Here is a 20,413-nt window from a genome sequence, read left to right on the forward strand (position 1 = left end):
GCAAGAAAGGACATCACCAAAAGGTAAGAATTATGGAAAAGCCACATGTTATTGTTATGGTAAGATAGGTCATACTTCAAGTGCATGTTGGTTCAAATAGGTGTCACCTAGTATTCAATGTACCTTTGATGGATACTATTACAATTGTCATCGCTATGGTCGCATAACACTATAGTGCAGATCTCATTTTAATAAGAAAAGGATTGATAGATATTGTTATTATTGCAAAAAGTATGGGTATAAAATTGAGGATTGCACATCCAAAGAAAGATCAAACCAATCATCCCCAAAGTCAACAAGCTTCAGTGGAAGGGACAGGTTCCCCATACAAATGTGGTCAACTTGTAGAAATCAAAGCCATCTTGCATCGTATTACAAGATGAGTTTAGGTTAGAGAAACAACACTAGACCATTGAGACGTACTGGGTAACATGTTTCAAGTGTGGCAAAGTTGGACACCTTGCAAGAGATTGTAGGATTAAAGGCCATCCAGACAACTAATTCCCTAATAGTAAAGCGAAAAGAAAGGCTATGAACACAAAGGAAGCTAGAAAAGGATTTCTACAAGACTTGGATCAAGAAAAGAGATGAGAAAGTAGAGGCCAAATCTATTGAGGTTGTGATCTCACTTGTCAGTGGTGAGACTTTTGAGTCAAACTAAGTTGTCATAGCTTAAGGGGTTATACAAACTAGGCAAGTCATATACCGATCCCCTAGTCTAAATCGATAAATCACATAATATGATTCCAAAGGTTGTTGAGTGTTAGATACACTAGCGAATATACACCACATGTAGCAAAATGGAGAATGAGTAAAAAAACATGACTATTTCTCAATGGATCGTAAGCATTTATTGACACATGATAAGTGGTAGGTAAAAATTTTGTTTACCATTATAACCCTAATGCTAAAATTCAAGGCTCTAAATAGATACATTACGAGCCTTCACCACTTTACAAAGTTGAAATATCTTTAGCTTTCAAATTTGTGAGACCCTAGCTTTCAAGTATGAACCACTACATATATTTAAGTATTGTATTGAGTAAGTAGATACATGTACGAGGAGTGATTTGCAAGGCAATTTACTGTGATAAGATGTGTGATTGCTACCAATCAAAGATCATATCCAATGGAAGAAGAAACCAATATTGGTCAATGAGAGGGTCACAAAACATTTTGAATATGAGGGCATATGAAATAGATTTTGGAGGAGCAATATCATCACTCCCAGTTGATGTTATTCTAATTGAAGATGTAAGCGGGTACTTGGATGTCAAAATCCATGAAATGGGTGACAAGGAAATATACAAACTGTTTGAAACCTTTTGTGAGAATGGACTTAAAAATGACAAGTGCAAACATTTGGAGGAAGCCACCCTACGTCAAGTTGTAGATATTTCAAATTTATTTCATGAAGATTGGGTGAGGTATGTGCTGAGCAAGATACAAGATCAATGTATGTGGTTGGAAAAATCATAGAAGATCATGAAGGATGTAATAGGGAGAGTAACTATATTTAGTTTTGTTGGAGGGATAATAATCACAAAGACCATCTCCACAAAAAATGTTGCTAGGCTCACTCGAGGTCATCAAGATATAAGGGCTTGCATGGTGAATGCCATTTGGGACTCTGAAGTGAGATGTGTAGCAATGGTGATTACTTAGATGATATAATACTCAATCTAAGAAAATAATGTTCCTAGTGGTAAAATATATGAAGCATACCACATCGTACAAAATCATGCCATACGTGATCTAAGTGGATGGCTCCATGGGCAAATTATGGAAAACCTAGGTAAGATAAAGAAATATTACATCAATCAAACTCTTAAATTTGGTGCAATAATAGATATATTGTAATCACCCAAAAATGGTTTAGTAAATTATAAGCCCCCTTTTCAACATTTTAAATCTATATACCAGACTATACCTTATGCTTAATCAATTTATAATTATTTACTAATCATTTATCTTTGATCAAAACATCACTTAAATAATTTATTCAATTTTAACTTATGGTTTGGCCACCTTATCCTAAGTCTTTATTTAATTAGAAGAACACACTCCCTTTTAATTAAATAAAATCCCCTTTATCCTATGTGTGCACATAAAAAAAAAAAGAGGAACTTCCTAATTAAAAATAAAAATAAAAAGATGTTTTCCTACACATTGAATGCACACTTTCCAAGTCAAGTGGAATATCTTTTGCCTCTTAATCCCTTCCACACATCTTTTTCATCTCAAACATATCCATTGATTTTGCCTCTTGGGAGTCTTGTGCACTAAAGTCAAAATGAGGATTATTCTCCTCCATAGATTTTGTCTCTTAATCCCTCAATGTCTATTTATTTCTAAAAGGAGGCTCTCTTCTCACACTCTCATATATTTTGGAGTTCATGCTATTGTTATGTTGATGCACTTTCACTTGATTTCTTGAGAACTTGAGCACTCTTACTTGCATTATCATTTAGATTACTTGCATCTTAGATTAATCTCTCCTTTGTTGTATTTTAGCTTAGATCACCCAGTTTAATTAGGACCATAATTCCCATCTTGTTAGATTAACTTTACTTTCCTTGTACTTGTATTACATCATGGCTTAGTCTTTATATCATCATCTTAGTTGCATTTACATTCTCACTTTAAGCTCTTTGAAGTTTGTAAGTGGACACATCCCAAAAATGTGAAATATCTGCGAATCCCCCTGAAGATCGTTGAAAACTAATAAAAATCAAAACTTTTTTTTTTTTAAAGTGTGTAGAATGGAGTCTAGTTTCTAAAAAACTACCTTGTTGCAAAATCAAACAAATGAGCTAAAATCTAACCCCCAAATACTACACGTTGATTTTTTAGAGAAAATGGACACACATTCAAAATAAATTATAGTTGAAAGGCTTAAAATATTATGAATTCAAAATAATTAATTATATGCTTATATAGCTAACATAGAGATCAAAAATATCATGTAACCTGATTTTATCGATATTCAACCACAGTGAAACTTGATGAAGAGCACACAAGAAAAAATAAGCATTTTGGTATGCTTGTTGGAAAACACATATCAAACTAGCTCAAGACCACCAAACCTTTGGGTTGGATCTCCAAGGAAAATCCAATCCTTAGTGAAGTACTTTTTAAATGTACATTGTGACTATAGAGACACATTTTATTCTAATTTGACAAGTTGTAATATATTGTATTCATAGATATCATTATAATTCGTATATTTGAATGATTTTATATTTATAAATCTGTGTATTTCATATGTTTGAATGATTTAACATGTAGAAATCATCACCATGCCAAGGAAGAAAGCAAAAATTTAAACACTAAAAAACAAGGAGAGAGATTTGGCAATTAAAATGGATAAAATGAGTGTATTACATGAACAGAGAAAATTACAATCCATTAATGAAATTTTGTCTTTGGAAGAGGAACATGAACCACCAAGAGAAAGAAGCAAAGATTTAGAATTGGAAAGACAAAGAGAACACATGAGACTCTTACACTCAATTGGATAATTAAATTGTGAAGGTAAATCATCTTCCAATATTGGAATCACGTCATCATCTGATGTTGAAGAGACATTGTGTTCTACATCTAACAACATACACACTCCAACATGTCATGTTGAAGATACAACATCAACATACCAAGTAGGTCATATTCTATCTTTCACATCTTATTGCCAAGGCACATCATCTTCAGTTAAAGGTACACAATTCACCCAAATTTGTGTTGGTGCTCAAAACATTGAGCCCACTAAAGAGATTAGAACACCTTCTACAATTTGTTTTAGAAAACCAAGATATTTGATTGATATTGATACTAATATTTTGTAATCAATGCTTGAAAAGATTCCAAAGTCCACTTGTCAAAGAAAAGTTAATTGTATATGGTGATTATTCTTTGAAGACTTATATGTAATGGGAAGATGTCAATTATTTATTTAAATGATGAGGAATTTTAAATGTAGGCCCATCATGAAGATTCTTGGGCTAAGAATGATGGATGAGTCAAACAAAATAAATATTGTAAAGAATCTAATAAGTGCATGTGACAAAGTGGGTTGTAAGTCATGCACCAAAGATAATAATATCACAAGATGCATACTTACATAAACAATAGTAAGCACCCAAATGAAGAAACCTTGACTCATTAGAAACAAAAGTAAAACATTGAAAATAGGTAGAGGTACTCTAATGAGAGCCATTAGAAGGCATGAAAGAGTGGAAGGTCCAACAAAAAATTGAGTTATGGACATTTAGTGGTAGACTACCATGAAAGGATAAAGAAATTATTGAAGCTTTGAAATGATTGAAGATTTTTGAAAGAATAACACACTTCTCTCCCCTAATTAAAGAGATGTTGTAAGAAGGAGGATTGGTAGTAAAAATTGTGATCTACATGCAAAACATTTTTTGCATTTAACTCAAACATAATTCTTACAAAATTTATCGGAATGTATCCTCAAATTAAAATTAATCAAAGATATTTTGAAATGGGTAAACCTTTTTATGTGAAGATAAATCACACACACACACACACACACACACACACAACTTGTTTTTGTAGGGTACATATTGAATTTTGTAACCATTTTTATGTTTTAAGGCATATATTTGTATTTTTGCATTCTAACTTTGTTATGTAGGATTCTAACGTAAATGAGCCTCCCTAGATCTTCAAGGGAATTCATTTCTACCATTTTATGTGAAAAAGGGGATGGTCAACTATTTTACAAGTTGTCATGCTTGAATGGCACATGTCTAATTTGTGGTGGTTTGGAATGTTTATCAACATATGGATAGTACACATACAATTAGAAATTAAATAGTATTTTAAAAAAAATTATGAGACTACGACATACGCTCTAAAAGATTGGAAAGAGCATAAAAGATGTGATTTAGTAATTGAAAAGATTCAAATGTATGAGTTCATGAATATTTTTAGGACACGATGGTATTATTTGCAATTCAAGTTGTGCAAGGAGACATTTCCACTAGATACCATTGTTTCAATGAGCAAGTGGTATGTCTCCCCAATACATTATTTGTATCTATGAGAATAGGTCTCTTATATTTTGGGTATAATGCCCATTGTAGAAAGATTTTATTTTTCAAGATCAAATCTTAAGCTGATCTACATCCTCTCCATATCTTCAAGCAACATCTTCTTCTTTGTGTTCTAGTTTTTTTAAAAGCTATAAAAAACAACACTAGATCTCATATTCCATCCAAGAAAGATAACAACACCAACATCTTATCATAGTTGATTTCCCCTTTTTATGGTCATATTATTCATTTTTGAATCTATATCTTCAAAATATCATCTTCATTTGTCAAGGTGATTTATTTTACCTTTCGTCTCACTAGTCTAAATTTATACTTAAATATTCTTAATTTAGAAGCATGAAAAAATTCATTATCTGGAACAAATTCTTTACAGGACAAGTTTCTAACATCGTGTCTCTCTCATCAATTGAGGGTGGTTCTATCAAAATTACTCTATCATGATAAGGATCAAGGCTTGCTTTTAAGGCTTGATCAAAATTAACATATCCCCCTTCTCATACAAACATCTATTGAGTGATACTTTCCAGCTTAAGGGTGGGTTGTGGTGACAAAAACATAAAGGGTGATACAATTTTAATACATTTTCCTTTTGGTCCTCGAAACCCTCTTTTAAAGATATACTATGGAAATACCTCAATTATTTCATCTACATGAGAAATCATCTTATTGACTCTTGTAACAAGATCCTCAATATTTGAGAAATCATCAAAACATGGAAAATTATTATTTCTCCTCCACTCTTCAGCCCTTGTAATCTTATAATATCATCTTGTTTAAGCGATCCATTCTCATACGAATGTATTTATTTTTGTTTCTTCATCTCACTAATGAAACCTTCAAGATCACAATTCTTCCTGGGTTCATCTTGTGGTAGATTGTAACTGTTGGAAGTTTACTAGAAATTGAGATACTGAGGATGAGGTGAATCATGATCTATAAAACTTTTATCCCACAAAACAACTTTACTATATTCATCGCATTAACCATCTCATATCTAACTTATGCATAACATAACTTGAAATATCAAATGTTGTAATAAATTTAAGCATGCATCACATCCATGAAATGTAAACACATAGCAAAAAAGATTTGGTAACCCAGAAACACTTCAAGTTGAATGTAAAACTGGGGTGAAGATGACACCTACAAATCTTCACTATTGCAGTAACAAAGTTTGTTTGTTAGGACTACAATTTTCATCACTTCTGATGATCTACCCTATGAGGGGTCTTCTCTTTTCAAAGCTTTAAGATAGTTAGGTCTTACCTTGATCAAAGGATTTTACACTTACAATGAAGTAAGGATTCTATTAGGAGATTTATAAAAGTCTATTAAAACCACTCTGTTAAGAGATTTTCCTTGATACAATCTGTCAAAACTAATTCAGTACATGGTCCTTTAATTTGTAGTTATAATTGATGATTATTGATCTTCTCCTTCCAATCTTTGATTTGATCTCCAATCTGATATATCTTTAATTGGTCCTTCACTGCTTTATCAGATCGCTAACTATGTTCTTCACAATTTTCGCATGCAACATCCAAAACTTAACTCCTTAGCTCAATACTTCACATTCTCATCCACACTGCATCATTTGTATATCAAAATAGGGTTTAGATATGCCTATTTAAAGACATCTATAGAGTCTTCTAGACACTTCCCTTTTAGCCTCTTCATCTGATTGGTTGTTCATCCCTTACAGGGATCGATTATCCATGTCAAAATGTGTAACAACCTTCGTAACAAACTCTATGATTATTAAATGTTGTGGCCATGTCAGCTTGAAATAGTTAACCTCAAAGTTTTTAGCATTCCATACATTTATGTTCTCTTTGTGTTACTCGGTACACACTTTCTATGATGCTCAGTCATAATTTTTCTTCCTATTAATGCTCGACCTTAACTTACTCGACTCCTTCTGTATGACTCAACATTCATGTGGTCTCTTTGCTCGACATTAACTAGGCTCAGCTTATACTAAAAGTAATCGGTGAACAAAGACTTGTTCGGCTCCTATAGAGCTCGACTTATACATGATTATTTACAAGTCTTTACTTGACTCGGCCTATATAGAGTAACTCAGTCGCAGTGATGACTGACCAACTCTGCCTTATATATGATTAAGTGTTTGACACTAATAGACAACAAAACTTAGAGATACCAACATACAACAAGTATAAATAAATTGTGAATTCATGTTAAAAGACACTAAATGTAAGGTCAAAATGTATATAATAAAATTTAACTATCTAAAAACAATAATTTATAAATATTTTAGATTATATCTAATGTAAAATATAATTAAAATATTTCTATTATATTTTTCAATAAATTTTATATTATACTGAATAGTGTATATCATGTTACATTATTTGAAAGTTTCAAATATGTACTTTTTTTTTTTGAAAAATAGGGGTAAAAATTTATTCATTCAAATCCAAAATACAGAGCAAAGGCCAAAGGCCCACAACAACACTACATATTCATGTCTTCCAATAACAACTGCTCAACGATCCCACGATACTCAAAAGGTAACTCATCCCTACCACTAATATCCCAACCATCCACATTCTCTAAAGCCCACTTCGCCAAACAATCAACCACTCTATTCCATTCTCTAGGGATATGATGAAACGTGATAGAGTCTAAGGAACTACAAAGACTTAGAGTTTGTCTAACTAAAGAGGCTAATTGCCAACTAACATCCTCCAAACTTTGTTTATTTAGCATATCAACAACAATCTGAGAATCAAACTCACAAATGATCCTCTTCCAGCCTAAAGAGCATCCTCTCTCAATAAAAATCTTAATAGCAAGGGCCTCCATAAGATTATTAGAGTGTTGACCTTTGTAAATAGCGAAGAGAAAAAGTGTACCACCATCATTACCTCTACCTAAACCCCCAATACGAACATGTCTAGGGTTCCCCCAAGAAAACCATTTGTATTAATCTTCAAGATCCCAGCCAGGGGAGGAGTCCACCTCCCATCCCAAGAAACCCATTGCTTGATATGGCGAGGTCTTTGTCCAAGAGTGCATCTCCATCCATTATCACCCAGGTTTAAATTCCTCACAATAGCATGATCACCAGGATCAATACATTTAGACATGTCATACTTTGAAAAAATAGTCTCCTGAAGCCTACTGAGAATCATCTTCCACAATTGAAAACTTCCTAATTTGGATTCACAAAAAATTATGTGGTTCCTCTTTGTAAGGAAACTCAGGTGTGCAAACAACTTCCTACACTAATCCCTTAAGGAAAGTATTGGGCAAATTCTTTCAAATCCTTACAATTTTAGATTCAATATTATGTAAACAATAATATTGTGGTCAACCATGAATACGTAAAATAGATAGAGAAATAATAACACATAAACACAAAGATATGTTGGTGGAGAAAAACCTTTTGGTAAAACAACCCCACCCCTCCAAAACCTGCATAATGTATTATCTTCAACTCAAAGGTTACAACACACTTGCAGTGCAAGCTCTTTCAGGACATAGAAGACTTATCCAGTGGCTACCAAGAATACACTATTCACATTTTTTTATTATCTACAACCCTAAAAGTTCTTATATAACGTGTTTTCCATTTTTTAGGGAAATTTCTAAAAATAGCTCTTACGTGTCATAGGAATCCATCATAACCATTTCAGTCATGATTTCCTTACATAATTAAATCTTCCAAAGATAGCTCTTACATGTCATACAAATTTGTCATAACTATTTTAGTCATGATTTTATTACACATAATTAAATCTTCCAAAGGTAGCTCTTATGCATCATAGGAATCCATCATAAGCATTTCAGTCATGATTTCTTTACACATAATTCAAGATGTCGACACATGCAAGTGGAGTGACACATCAACATGCCAACTAGACATGTACACTCACACTTAATTACATTATTTTCAAAAAATACATTTACAAACAAATAATAAGAATATGAATTATCCAAGGTTGAGACATCTTATTCCTAACACTCTCTAGCCAAAGGTTCCAGAGAATGAAAATTGGCTCAACCATCCAGGCTACCTGTAGGAAAGAAGTCTTCACTGGAGGTCTGCCCAAACTTTCCCAAAAATCAATTAGAGAGGTAGCATGAATACAACCATGATGCCAAGCCTCCCACCATCTATGACATATCTCTTTCGAAAAGGGTAAAGAAAAAACAAGTTAGAGGTGCATTCCTCATTGTTTGAACAAAGGAAGCAAATAGAAGGTCCTTAAAAACCTCATTTGCAAAGATTCTCCCAAGTGAGGCATTTCTTCTATGCTAACAACCATAAGAAAAAATTACATTTGGGCCACAAAAAGTAATTCCAAACCTTCTTCCACTGGTGTACCTCAGTTGGACCATGTAAGTTCCTGTCAAGTATAGCATAGCCTTGAGCCACAGTAAATTTACCTTTCGAGCTGGGACTCCAAGCCAAAACATCCCTCACATTAAGGGAGTTGCAAAACCTACTCTCCAAAGCTTTAGAAAGAAGAACATGATCCTCATTAGAACCACCCATGGGCCACTCCTCAGGGTCCTTCCAGCAAGTCACCTCCACCTGACCCATACGTTTGACAGTCTTAAAATGCTCCACCTTAAACCATCCATCATTAGTAAAAATATGGCAAAGAGGCTAAAGTTGGGGGAAGCTAGAGAGAATGAGAGGGTGGCCATCCCAAGAGTCTTGCCAAAATAGAGCATCCGAGCCTTTGTTACAAATCCAGAAGAGGCCCTCGTTATTAAGTTGGGCTCCTTTCTTGAGACTATCCCAAATACAAGAACGTTTACCCACTAAAGCAAGTTGTGGCACATCAAAGTAATCAACACAAGGAAAATATTTGTGGGCAAGAATCTCAGCCCAATCTTGATCCTAATTATTGCACCACCACTAGTACAGCTTGGTAGCCAAAGCCATGACAACAAGAGCTATCAATCTAAGACCAAGGCCTCCAACATGCTTTGGCCCACACATAGACTCCCACTTGACTAGGCTCCACTTCGAGGTTAGAAGGCTACTAGACCAAAGGAATTGTTGAGATAAAGCATCAAAATCCTTCACAAAATTGGAAGGAGGGACCTGAACACAAAACCCATAAATGTGGAGAGATTGCACCATTATCTCTCCTAGCAGAAGATAACCATCTGTAAGTCCAGTGACTAACCTTACTCTAGAATTTATCCAAAATCCCCTGCTAGTAGCCTCTACATTGAGATCCCAAGGACAAAGGAACCCCAAGGTACATCAAAGGAAGGGAACCGATTTGAAATCTAAGAATTCTGGTAATCCTGCTCTGAATAAGCCAAGGAGTATTAAAGAAATAAATGGAAGACTTATCATCATTAATTCTTTGACCAGAGGCTTTCAAATAGGTATCCAAAGCTTTTCTAAAATTTATTGCCTCACTAATTCTAGCCATGCCCAACAACCCAGTGTCATCCATAAACTAAAGATGAGATTAGGAAGGAAAATTATTTTGCCAGCTCCAACCTTAGATAAGACCTTACCTCACCTAAGATTTTATAAATCTACCAATAGCCTCCACCATGATAATGAATAAATAGGGAGATAAAGGGTCCCCTTGCTAAAGTCCTCGCAAAGCACCAAACAAATCTGAAGGTTCCCCATTAATGAGAATTGAGAAGGAGGATGAGGTCACACAGTTAAGAACCCAATTCACCCACTCCTCATCAAAACCAAAACCCAAAAGATTTTTTTGTAAGAACTCCCAACTCACTCGATCATAAGCTTTAGCCATGTCAAGTTTAATGAACATAACTTTCTCCTTAGATGTAGCCATAGAGTGAACAACCTCAATTGCTATCACAACCCCATCTAAAATTTGTCTTCCTTCAACAAAGCCACCCTATTCAATAGAGATCAAAGAACCAAGGAGTGGTTTAAGTCTCTCAGCAATCAATTTGGTGATGTTCTTATAGACAACATTACATAACGTTGTAGGTCTAAATTGATCCAACTAATTAGCCCCTTCCTTCTTAGGTATGAGAGCCAAGAAGGTAGAATTTAAAGACTCCAACATTTATTTGTTTCTATGTGATTCCTAAACCACATCTAGGAGATCAAACTTTATTATTTCCCAGAATTCTTGAAAAAACTCAATTAGAAATCCATCTAGGTCAAGGGCCTTACCTTTTTTTATATTAAACACAAATTTCTCCAATTTAGGTAACGAGATAGGGCCTAAGAGGGCCAAATTCATCTCAGCAAGAACCAGGTGGGGGTACAATCCAAGATAGCCTACTCCTCGGTCCCAACAGTAAGATCCTCCTTGGTAAAAAGATTAGAAAAATAGTTGATAGCTTCCCTGGAAATTTCTTCACAAGAAGAGATTTGAGCTCCATCAATTGAGTCAAGAGAGGAGATAGAATTCCCCTACCTCTGAGCCTTAACTAAGTTATGAAAGAAAATAGTGTTCCTATCCCCCTCCTGAAGCTAATCAACACAAGATTTCTGCTTCCAAAAAATCTCCTCCCAAAACTCCCACTCTTCAAGTCCCTTAAGAGCCAAGGAATCAACTTTACTTAGATCAGAAGTCAACCCTTGGTCCTAAATCTGACGAGTAATATTATCCAACTTGGACTGAGCAGCTATCTTTTGAGCATGTAGGTTCCCAAAATACTATTTATTCCATCTCTTAAGCCTGTAATTCACATGTTGAAGCCTCTTACTAAAAGTAAACATGGCCATCCCATGGGCATGCATCCCCTACTTCCACTAATTCAACATAAGGTGTGGTAGAGATAGGTCTCTTAACCACATCAACTAAAATTTGAAAGAAGGATTTTTGGTGACTCTATAAGAGGTGATGGAGAGCTTAATAAGCCAGTGGTTAGAGCTTCTCTAGTCAAGAATTTCACAACTAGTGATCCACCTGTTGCTCATCCAATAGTAGGAAACCAAAAATCTTTCAAGCCTTTTTGAGATAGCCTCAACACCACATCTTTGATTATTCCATGTAAAAACACCATTGGTTGGCTTCACATCAATGAGATTCAAGGAACCAACAGACTTGAAGACGGGTTCAACTTGGCTAACCCCTCTCATTTTTCATCTAGACTAATAATAACATTAAAATCTCCAGCCATAATCCATGGGAGGAATGGGTCTACGAACTGGATGAATTTGATATCAGCCCATAAATGGGACTTACCTGAAAAGTCAATAGGAGCATAAATATTGGATAAAAGACACCTTTCTCTAGTCTCAAAACTAGAGGCAACCAAAGAAATGGAGGACTGACTAGAAATCCACCATAAGGGGGAAACTTTCCTTGGGTTCCAGAAGCAAGCCACCCCCCTAGCACTGTTCAAAGCACCCACCCCTTGCCAAGAGCCCTTGGGCCAAATACGCAAAGCACAATCAGCTAAACGATCCATTATAAGCTTAGTTTCTTGAATAAAGACCACATCAGGAGACTAAGATTCAATTAATCATTGAACAACCTTTTGTCTGGGGATGTTGTTCAACCCCCTTACATTCCATGACAAAACAATCATTTATGGGGGTGGGAGAAGTGAGAATCAATGGGTTTCACAGACCCAGACTCAACCAAAGTATCACCCATGATCTTCACCTTCTCTTGATTAGTCTTCCTACCACTCTTTGTTGGTTTATCTAAAGGTTCCTTTTTGAAGGATTTCTGCTGGATGCCTAAGACATGAGGAGCTTTATTACCCTTTACAGAATCTGAAGTCCCCTCAGGAGTAAGGGGATCAAGAGCCACTAGAACTAAGCCCTTCATACCCTATGACCCCCGAAAGTCTCTAGAATCCTGAACTTGAGGAGGTAAATCAATTCCCAATTGTCCAACTTGTTGGTCCCCTAAATATAGAATCTGATCCTCAAATATGTACATTTATCATTGTATTTTTTAAATAATATTTTAAAAATTATTTTATAAAATAGAATATAATATTATTATAAGATAGAATATATTAAAAATCTAATTTGAATAATATAAATAATAACATAAAAATAAATAATTTAATAAATTAAAATATCAAGCAAATATATTTTCAATTTGAAATAGAAGTGTTGACTTTCTTACTTTAATAAGGTGTTTGTACATAATAAAATAATGATTTCATCAATAATAGTGAATGATAAATTTAATAATTAAATAATAAATTATATTTCTACAATTACAATCTTACGAACCAAATTTATTATACATTCATAAAAGTTAAGAATAAAATAATAATTATTTTTTAAACTTGGAATGATCCATACAAATTGAATACTTTAACAAGCCAATTCCAAACGTATTCAACTTTATTTTCTTATCTTAGAATCAAATAAAATATTAATTATCATTTGTACTCATAGTTATCAAATCACCCTCCATTAGAATAAGTAAAGAACCTATTAAAAATGACCTCAATTAAGATGAAGTGGTTACAATTAATGCAATAAAACTTATGATGTAACATTTTTACTAAATATCTCCAAAGTATCTTTTCCAATTATTTTACATGCAATCACATTATTCTTTGAGCATTTTCTCTTTGATAAGCTCACTTTCCATAAAGAATATAGATTGAATGAAATGTTTCACCTCCATAAAAGTAGCCCTCAAAATGCCCACCAAAAAATATGCTAATAGCTATTTTTAATAATGGGGAATGATTTTGTTTTATATATGGTAAGAAAAAAACTAAATTGGATTTTTTAGAGCAAAACTTTCATATTTATTCGAGTAGATTATTTCATCTTAATAGAATAGCTTTTAGGGCTATTTCTTTCAATTCAGTAACAAAGCACATTATTGGTAGCTCAAGAACATCCAAAACATCAAATGTGTTTACAGTATTAGAGAGATGAGTCTCACATGTCTTTCACAAGAAAATAATATCATATTTATCAACTGCTATAACTAATGCATGTTCATGTTGTTCTCTAGTAGGCTTTTTAGTTGGTCATAACCCATGTTGGGAAAAGAAACTGAACCCATATGTGGCACCTTACACTCATCTACTTCAAACATATTTCCAAAAACTTGGGAGTTTGTTGCCCACTATAGAAAATAGAGTATGTTACTAAAAAGACCCATATTTTGTGCTTTAAGGGCATGACTTTAACAGTAAAAATAGTTCAATTTTGTGCCAAAATGAATTATTGGTTCCAATTGAGGACAAAAACAAGAAAAACTATTATAGGGCATAGATTTGGAAGGGTAGAAATATAAGTACATGAATTGTAGGAAGAATGGATTCGAACAAAATTGCCAAAAAAATTTAATTGTAGAGATTCATTTGATTAGCTATAATCTATTTATTTCACATCCAAAGTATTTTCATGCGATTTGAATCATAATTAATGTAATATTTTCTCTATTAGTAACCTATACAAGTTTTATTATCACCAAATTAAAGGGTTCATTGTGGTTTCATTACTTTTCCATGCATTGTTTGTAGCTGCATTATTGCTCATCTTAAGGGGGGGGGGGGGGGGGGAGGGGTGTCTTAGAGTAAAGCGTTAATTTAATTTAATTAATTAAATTACCTTTACTTCCTTCTTAAGATTTCACTTTATGCACTTGCATTTCCATTTAATAATTAAATATTAATTATTAAATGTCATTTACGTCTTAGGGTTTCCTTTTTAGGTTTTACGATCTCCTTCTATACAGATTGATCAAATTGTAAATTTCTTCTATTCTTTTCAATTAGATAATATAATTTTCCATATTTTCAGAGCAAAACCCTTGCCTCTTCTTTGTCTTTTCTTCTCTTTGGTAGGTTCTTGCATGTAGGTGTTCTTCAGGTTTTTTGGATTTATATTGCTCAAATCCTTCAGTTATCAATCTCTTGTTTATGAACTTAGAAAAAAGCTTATTTGTCAAAAGACTAAAAATATTAAATATTCTTGATTAACCAATCCAAATACTTCCCAAAGAAAAATTACAAAAAAAATGTTTGCATGGCTTAATTGAAGTTTTAAGTTGTTTAAACTAATATAAAAAATATAAACTAAGATCGGTTGAAAGAAATAATTAAAAATATCCAATTGCTAAGAAAAATAAAATTATTGGTCTACCTGTGCTTTTTATGTTTCCTTCGACTTCATTGTAAAACAAAGGCTAGAAAATATACATACATGTATAAATATATATGAGAAGTATTTTTTGAAAATTTTTGGAACCAATACAATACAACACATATATAATAGTAATTACCTGGTGTTAACTACATAATGAAGGCAATGCTTATAAGATTCAAATATTGTCTCATTGAATATCTTTTATGTCGAGGACAACCTCAAAATTAAATTAAATCCTTCACTAAGAGTATTAGGAGTAGACTGCTAGATGATATTAATTGAACCATATGATAGACATAACCATCCTAGAGAGAAATAATAACATAAAATAAAAGATTGAAATACATTTGGACAATATATAAAAAGGTCAAAGTCCTCGAAGAGAAATGGTATTCAAAGACAAATTTACATAAATCCTATGAAAGGAAATAGAAAATGACAAGCAAAAATATGGCAGATCACTTGTCCCACAACACAACCTTAAGCCTAAAATTAAAAATCAACATTGTCACTTTGAGATAATATCCAAACAAGAACATTAAATGTTAAAACCTTTCTTAACTATTATAAAAATGATATCATTTGTGTAATGTTGATCTAAGGTCGTGTGGCTAGATTTTTTTTTAACCTATGCACATGTTTTGTCTATGCTTCCACATATTAGGTTATCTTATGAATGTGGCATCAAATATTTCATACAAGTATATTTGTTATTTCCTAGATAATGATAACCATTGAAGAAGATATACATTTGAACTACATTCTAGCTACAATGTTTCTAGATAAATCATTGTGGGCATGAGCCAAATATAGAGATTTGATTAGAGAAGAAATGGATAGGTTGTTTGAAAGTGGTAATTCATTTTTGATGAGGCATTCACAGGGGTGGGAAATGACATAGACCGACAAATTTCCTTCAAAAAAGTCAAACTCATATGATGTAGTTGTTGGTGCTCTAGTATATATTTCTACAAAAAATAAGAGGATAGACAAAACCAATAAATTGGTTAACATAGAGTCTTAAAGAAACCCATTCTTGTAGACTATAGTGATTGCAAGTTATGTAGAACATGGATTTTTTATGTTCTTATTTGTACCTTATCCTACTATATTTGAAGAGTAAACACTTTCGAAAGGTTCTCCAATTGTACAAGCTCATTTGGATTCCACCTAAGGGTAATAAAAGAACACATTATTAGTTATTTTGAAATATTCCCCACTTTTATTGGTCAATTTTTTTAAAAATTCAAATTTATAGGTCATGTTTAAACCATGTTGCTGAGAATAATAAAGATAACTATTTGCAGATGGATTTCACAATAATGTGTTTCCATAGTTAATAAGCACATGTACCAAAAGTAAAGGGAATAAGATGGATCATGTTAAAGAATGATAATAAGGTTTGATTTATTAGAGAAGTAAGGTCTAAAGCAAGATAAAAATTAGGTCTAAATGCAAAATTCAGGATAAAATAATTATGTAACATAGATGACTGATCAGACGGCCAGTATGTAAGAGGCTTGAGTTACAACCATTTGAGCTGTTAAGTTGGGTTTAGAAATATAGACCACAATTTATTTTAATCTTATTAGAGTTATATAATCCATATTAAAAATGAATTTTTATGACATCCACATTTCATAATTCATCATCAAATTAAAAAGAGTTATAAGAAGATGAAAATGACAATTTCATTGACTCGTAGCTTAATAAGTCATTGTAGGTGCATGAGGAATAGATGATGAGTGTTACAAAGCCTCCATCATGTAGCTAAAAACTCCTTGTGTGTGTGTGTGTGTGTGTGTGTAAATATAGTTGCAAGCTCAATGTGTAGGAGTACAAACATTTCTCTGTCTCGATGGACAAGGTATATCCACTCCTCACTTAGAAATTCACTAGATATTATCACTCAAAAACAAACATTTCACTTGATATTATCACGCAAAAACTTATGTGTCACTTTGCTCTCCTCAAGCCCTTTCCACACTTAAAGTGTGTAGACATTTTTCACCTACCAAAAAACAAATAAGAGCTTAAAGATTAAAACAAACAATATTCTCAATAAACATTAGCCAAATTTTATGTAATAAACCCAAACACTATTGTGCAACATAGATAATTTTTTTAAAAATCAACAGAGCTCTTAAAATGGGGCAAAGGGTTTCCCTTATCGTCATTAATTATCATCCTTGAGAAGTTTGAAGGATGGAAAATGAATACAAAAATAGGTTAATGCGACCAAAATATGAATAAAATAAAGTACAAATGGCTTTGCCTTGTAATTACAATTGCAATGTTGGACATATTTCAAAAAGAACATGTAATCCATTTGGGTGTTGTAACATGTTTCAATTATAACATTTGGCACATTGAAACCTTATTCTCGAATCATTGACACCCTTCATTTGTATGATGCCCCAAGGCCTTCTTACAACCTGAGTTAAAAAGCATGAGGTCATGATGTTCTAATGACAAAATGCAAGTAAGAGTTATTTTATGCATCCATTGTTTGCAATAAAGAGAATAAACACACCATTCATCTTATTTACTGCATATGTATACATGCCAAAATGGTTCAAGAAAAAAGTATTTTGCTAGATCGATCAAGACTTAACTCCATTGAATATATAGTATAGAATTGGAGGAATGACTAAGATGAAATTTCTAAATCAGGTTTTGATCATTTGGTAGAAAATTTAGGCAGATAGGAATGCTAGGGCTTTAAAATATTGGACACATGTTTAGTTAGGTTGTGCCTCTGAACTGGAACATAAATAGGTTGGATCTAGTTTGAATCTAGTACAAGTATGGTCTAGGTACATGTTGTTTGGTTTCATACATGGTTGAGTTCTAAAAAAGTTTATATGACAAATGAATTGAAGAAACATAAAATCAAGGAAAAGTTTTGAAAGAAAAATAATGCTCTATAGATAGACATTTGAATCACTTGTTTTTGTTGTATATTTAGATTGTAATGGGTAGGGCTCTACATAAGATTGGTAGGCATCCTAATTCCTTGGATGGCACACATCTGATAAGTATTGCTTGTGAGCCCAAAAACTCTCTAAATTTTTTTTCTAGTAATAGTGGGCTTTTAGAGATCCTCAAGCTTATTAAAATTTGAAGTTGAGGCAAATATACACTGCAAAATAATTAAAGTTAATTGCAGGGTTTTTTAAAGACACCATGGCTAGACCTGCAACTTTTAACTATAAAGAAATAGGGGCACATTCATGGTTAACACAACTTTAGCATAATTCTGACAAATTTCTTCAATTTTTGGAAACAAAACTTTAGCTTAGTTCTTACACATATATGTATATATATAAACAATAATGCCAATTAATGGTAGTTGTAAGTTAGATCTTTGGGTTTTGAGGAAAATAATTTAGTCAATTTTCAACATTTGTGGTTTAGCATGCAATTGATATGAGTTAGAGTCTGTTTCAAAATTTACTTATAATTTATATAAATATTTTGTATCTTAATTAATATTATATAAGACCATTTATCTTAAATGTGAATTTGTATTAATATAGGTGGTCAAAGTTAGTTATGTGAAAACTTAATATAGGTTGTTAGAGTTAGTTAAATAAAAACATTATATCTATTGGTAAAGTTGGTTAGGTAGAAACATAAGTAATTTGGAGAGGAGAAGTGATCACTATTGTTACAAAAATGTATATAACTTAAAATAAATGTTACCAATAGATATTAATATTTTGACTACATTTAATTGTTAATTGAATAGAAGTTAATAGAAGAAAGATGAAAAATTAGGTTATTTTGAGGATCATAAAAGTAAACTTAGATTTTGTTATGTTTCATAGTGTCAGTAGCACCAAGCAATAAATGTTTAAAAATTTGTCCTATATTGACCAACGCTATACTATCAGATACACACCCATCCTAAGAACATGCATCTTTTTGCACCAAATTTAAATAATATGCTTAGTTACTTAATATGTCTCCTTTTATTTCTCTTGTGATTGATAGATGGCTCTGGATAACTATAGTGGGAAAAAATTGAAAGGGAGCTACCAATTGAAGTCCTTTCAACAATCTAGGGCAATTGGTGCTTATGCACTGCCAATTAAAAAGACAACACAATCATTTTTACCAAATGACAGAAAGGAAAAGTCTAGAAGAGGATATTCTATAAGATGTAGTGGTTTGAGAACAATACCTAGACCTCAACCCAATAGAGAAGATGATCCATCATTAGCCAATCCCTTATTATGGATGGAGTGTATGGCTTGTGGTTGGTTTTCGGTGATCGTGGAGTGGGAGGGAGTGATAATTGAAGATGGTTCTGACATGGAAAACATGTCATGGTTAGCTCTCGTAGAGGACTGTATATTAAAAAGGGTGTAAGGAATGGAAAGTAAGCATGTTATATCTGAGGTGCTCTACTGGTCAAGGGATCCCATGAAAGTGAGAGAATTGGCTGCCCAGAGGATGAATTCTATTAGGAAATGCAGAGTGGTGTTCAACAGCTTTGACCTAGCTCTTATGATCTTGTAGTTACATTAAAGGATTATAATACACCAATTGCAATTGCCTCCATAAGACCAAAAAAATATTTGGAAGCATTAATTGAATTTGTTGGTATGCAAGGGCTCTTCAATCTTGTTGTGGCACCAAAAGATGTATGTAGGGGTAAAATGGACCCATATATGTTCATATACGCAACACAACTTTTAAATTTTATAACAGAGTGTTGTATTATTTTTGGGAACTCAAAGACAAGTGTGGAAGCAATCCATGATATTTGAATGAAGTGTATTGTTGTTGTAGGCAAACATCTTATCAAAGTAATTGTATCTTTCATTAAGATTGGCAATTTTTTCTACATTACTTGCCCTTTGATGGTTGGAGACAAGTAGTGCAATAAGAAAGTGAATAACTTTGGAGATGGAAACTAGCATTGTGAAAGATTTAATAATAGTTTCCCTAAATGTAACTATAGATACCTTCTTCAAATTCAATTGCAAGATCATGCCAGATTAACATGGATTACTACTTTTCAAGAAGCATGAGAGGAAATCCTGGGGATATCGACTAAGCAATTGTACATGTTGAAGATTGAGGAACAAGATGACAATAAATTTGGAGAAATAATTCAAATGGATTTTTTCAACCATTTTTTGTTTAACCAAAAAGTAAAAGTGGAGACATTCAATAATGAAAAGAGAGTGAAGTCTGTTGTTGTGAAATCAGAAAAAGTGGATTATTATCTGAGAGTAAAATTTTATAGATTTTATCAGCAATCTTTCTA

General features: G+C 32.9%; 1 pseudogene; it reads left to right on the forward strand.

Moving 5' to 3' along the window:
- The first annotated feature begins 1,182 nt into the window (after nucleotides 1-1,182).
- LOC149533007 (5-amino-6-(5-phospho-D-ribitylamino)uracil phosphatase, chloroplastic-like) lies at nucleotides 1,183-20,021 on the forward strand (annotated as a pseudogene).
- The last annotated feature ends 392 nt before the right edge of the window (nucleotides 20,022-20,413 follow it).

Source organism: Cupressus sempervirens, chromosome 10, assembly GCF_028749045.1.
Source record: "Cupressus sempervirens isolate cs-2001-9-10 chromosome 10, ASM2874904v1, whole genome shotgun sequence".
Lineage (NCBI taxonomy): Eukaryota > Viridiplantae > Streptophyta > Pinopsida > Cupressales > Cupressaceae > Cupressus > Cupressus sempervirens.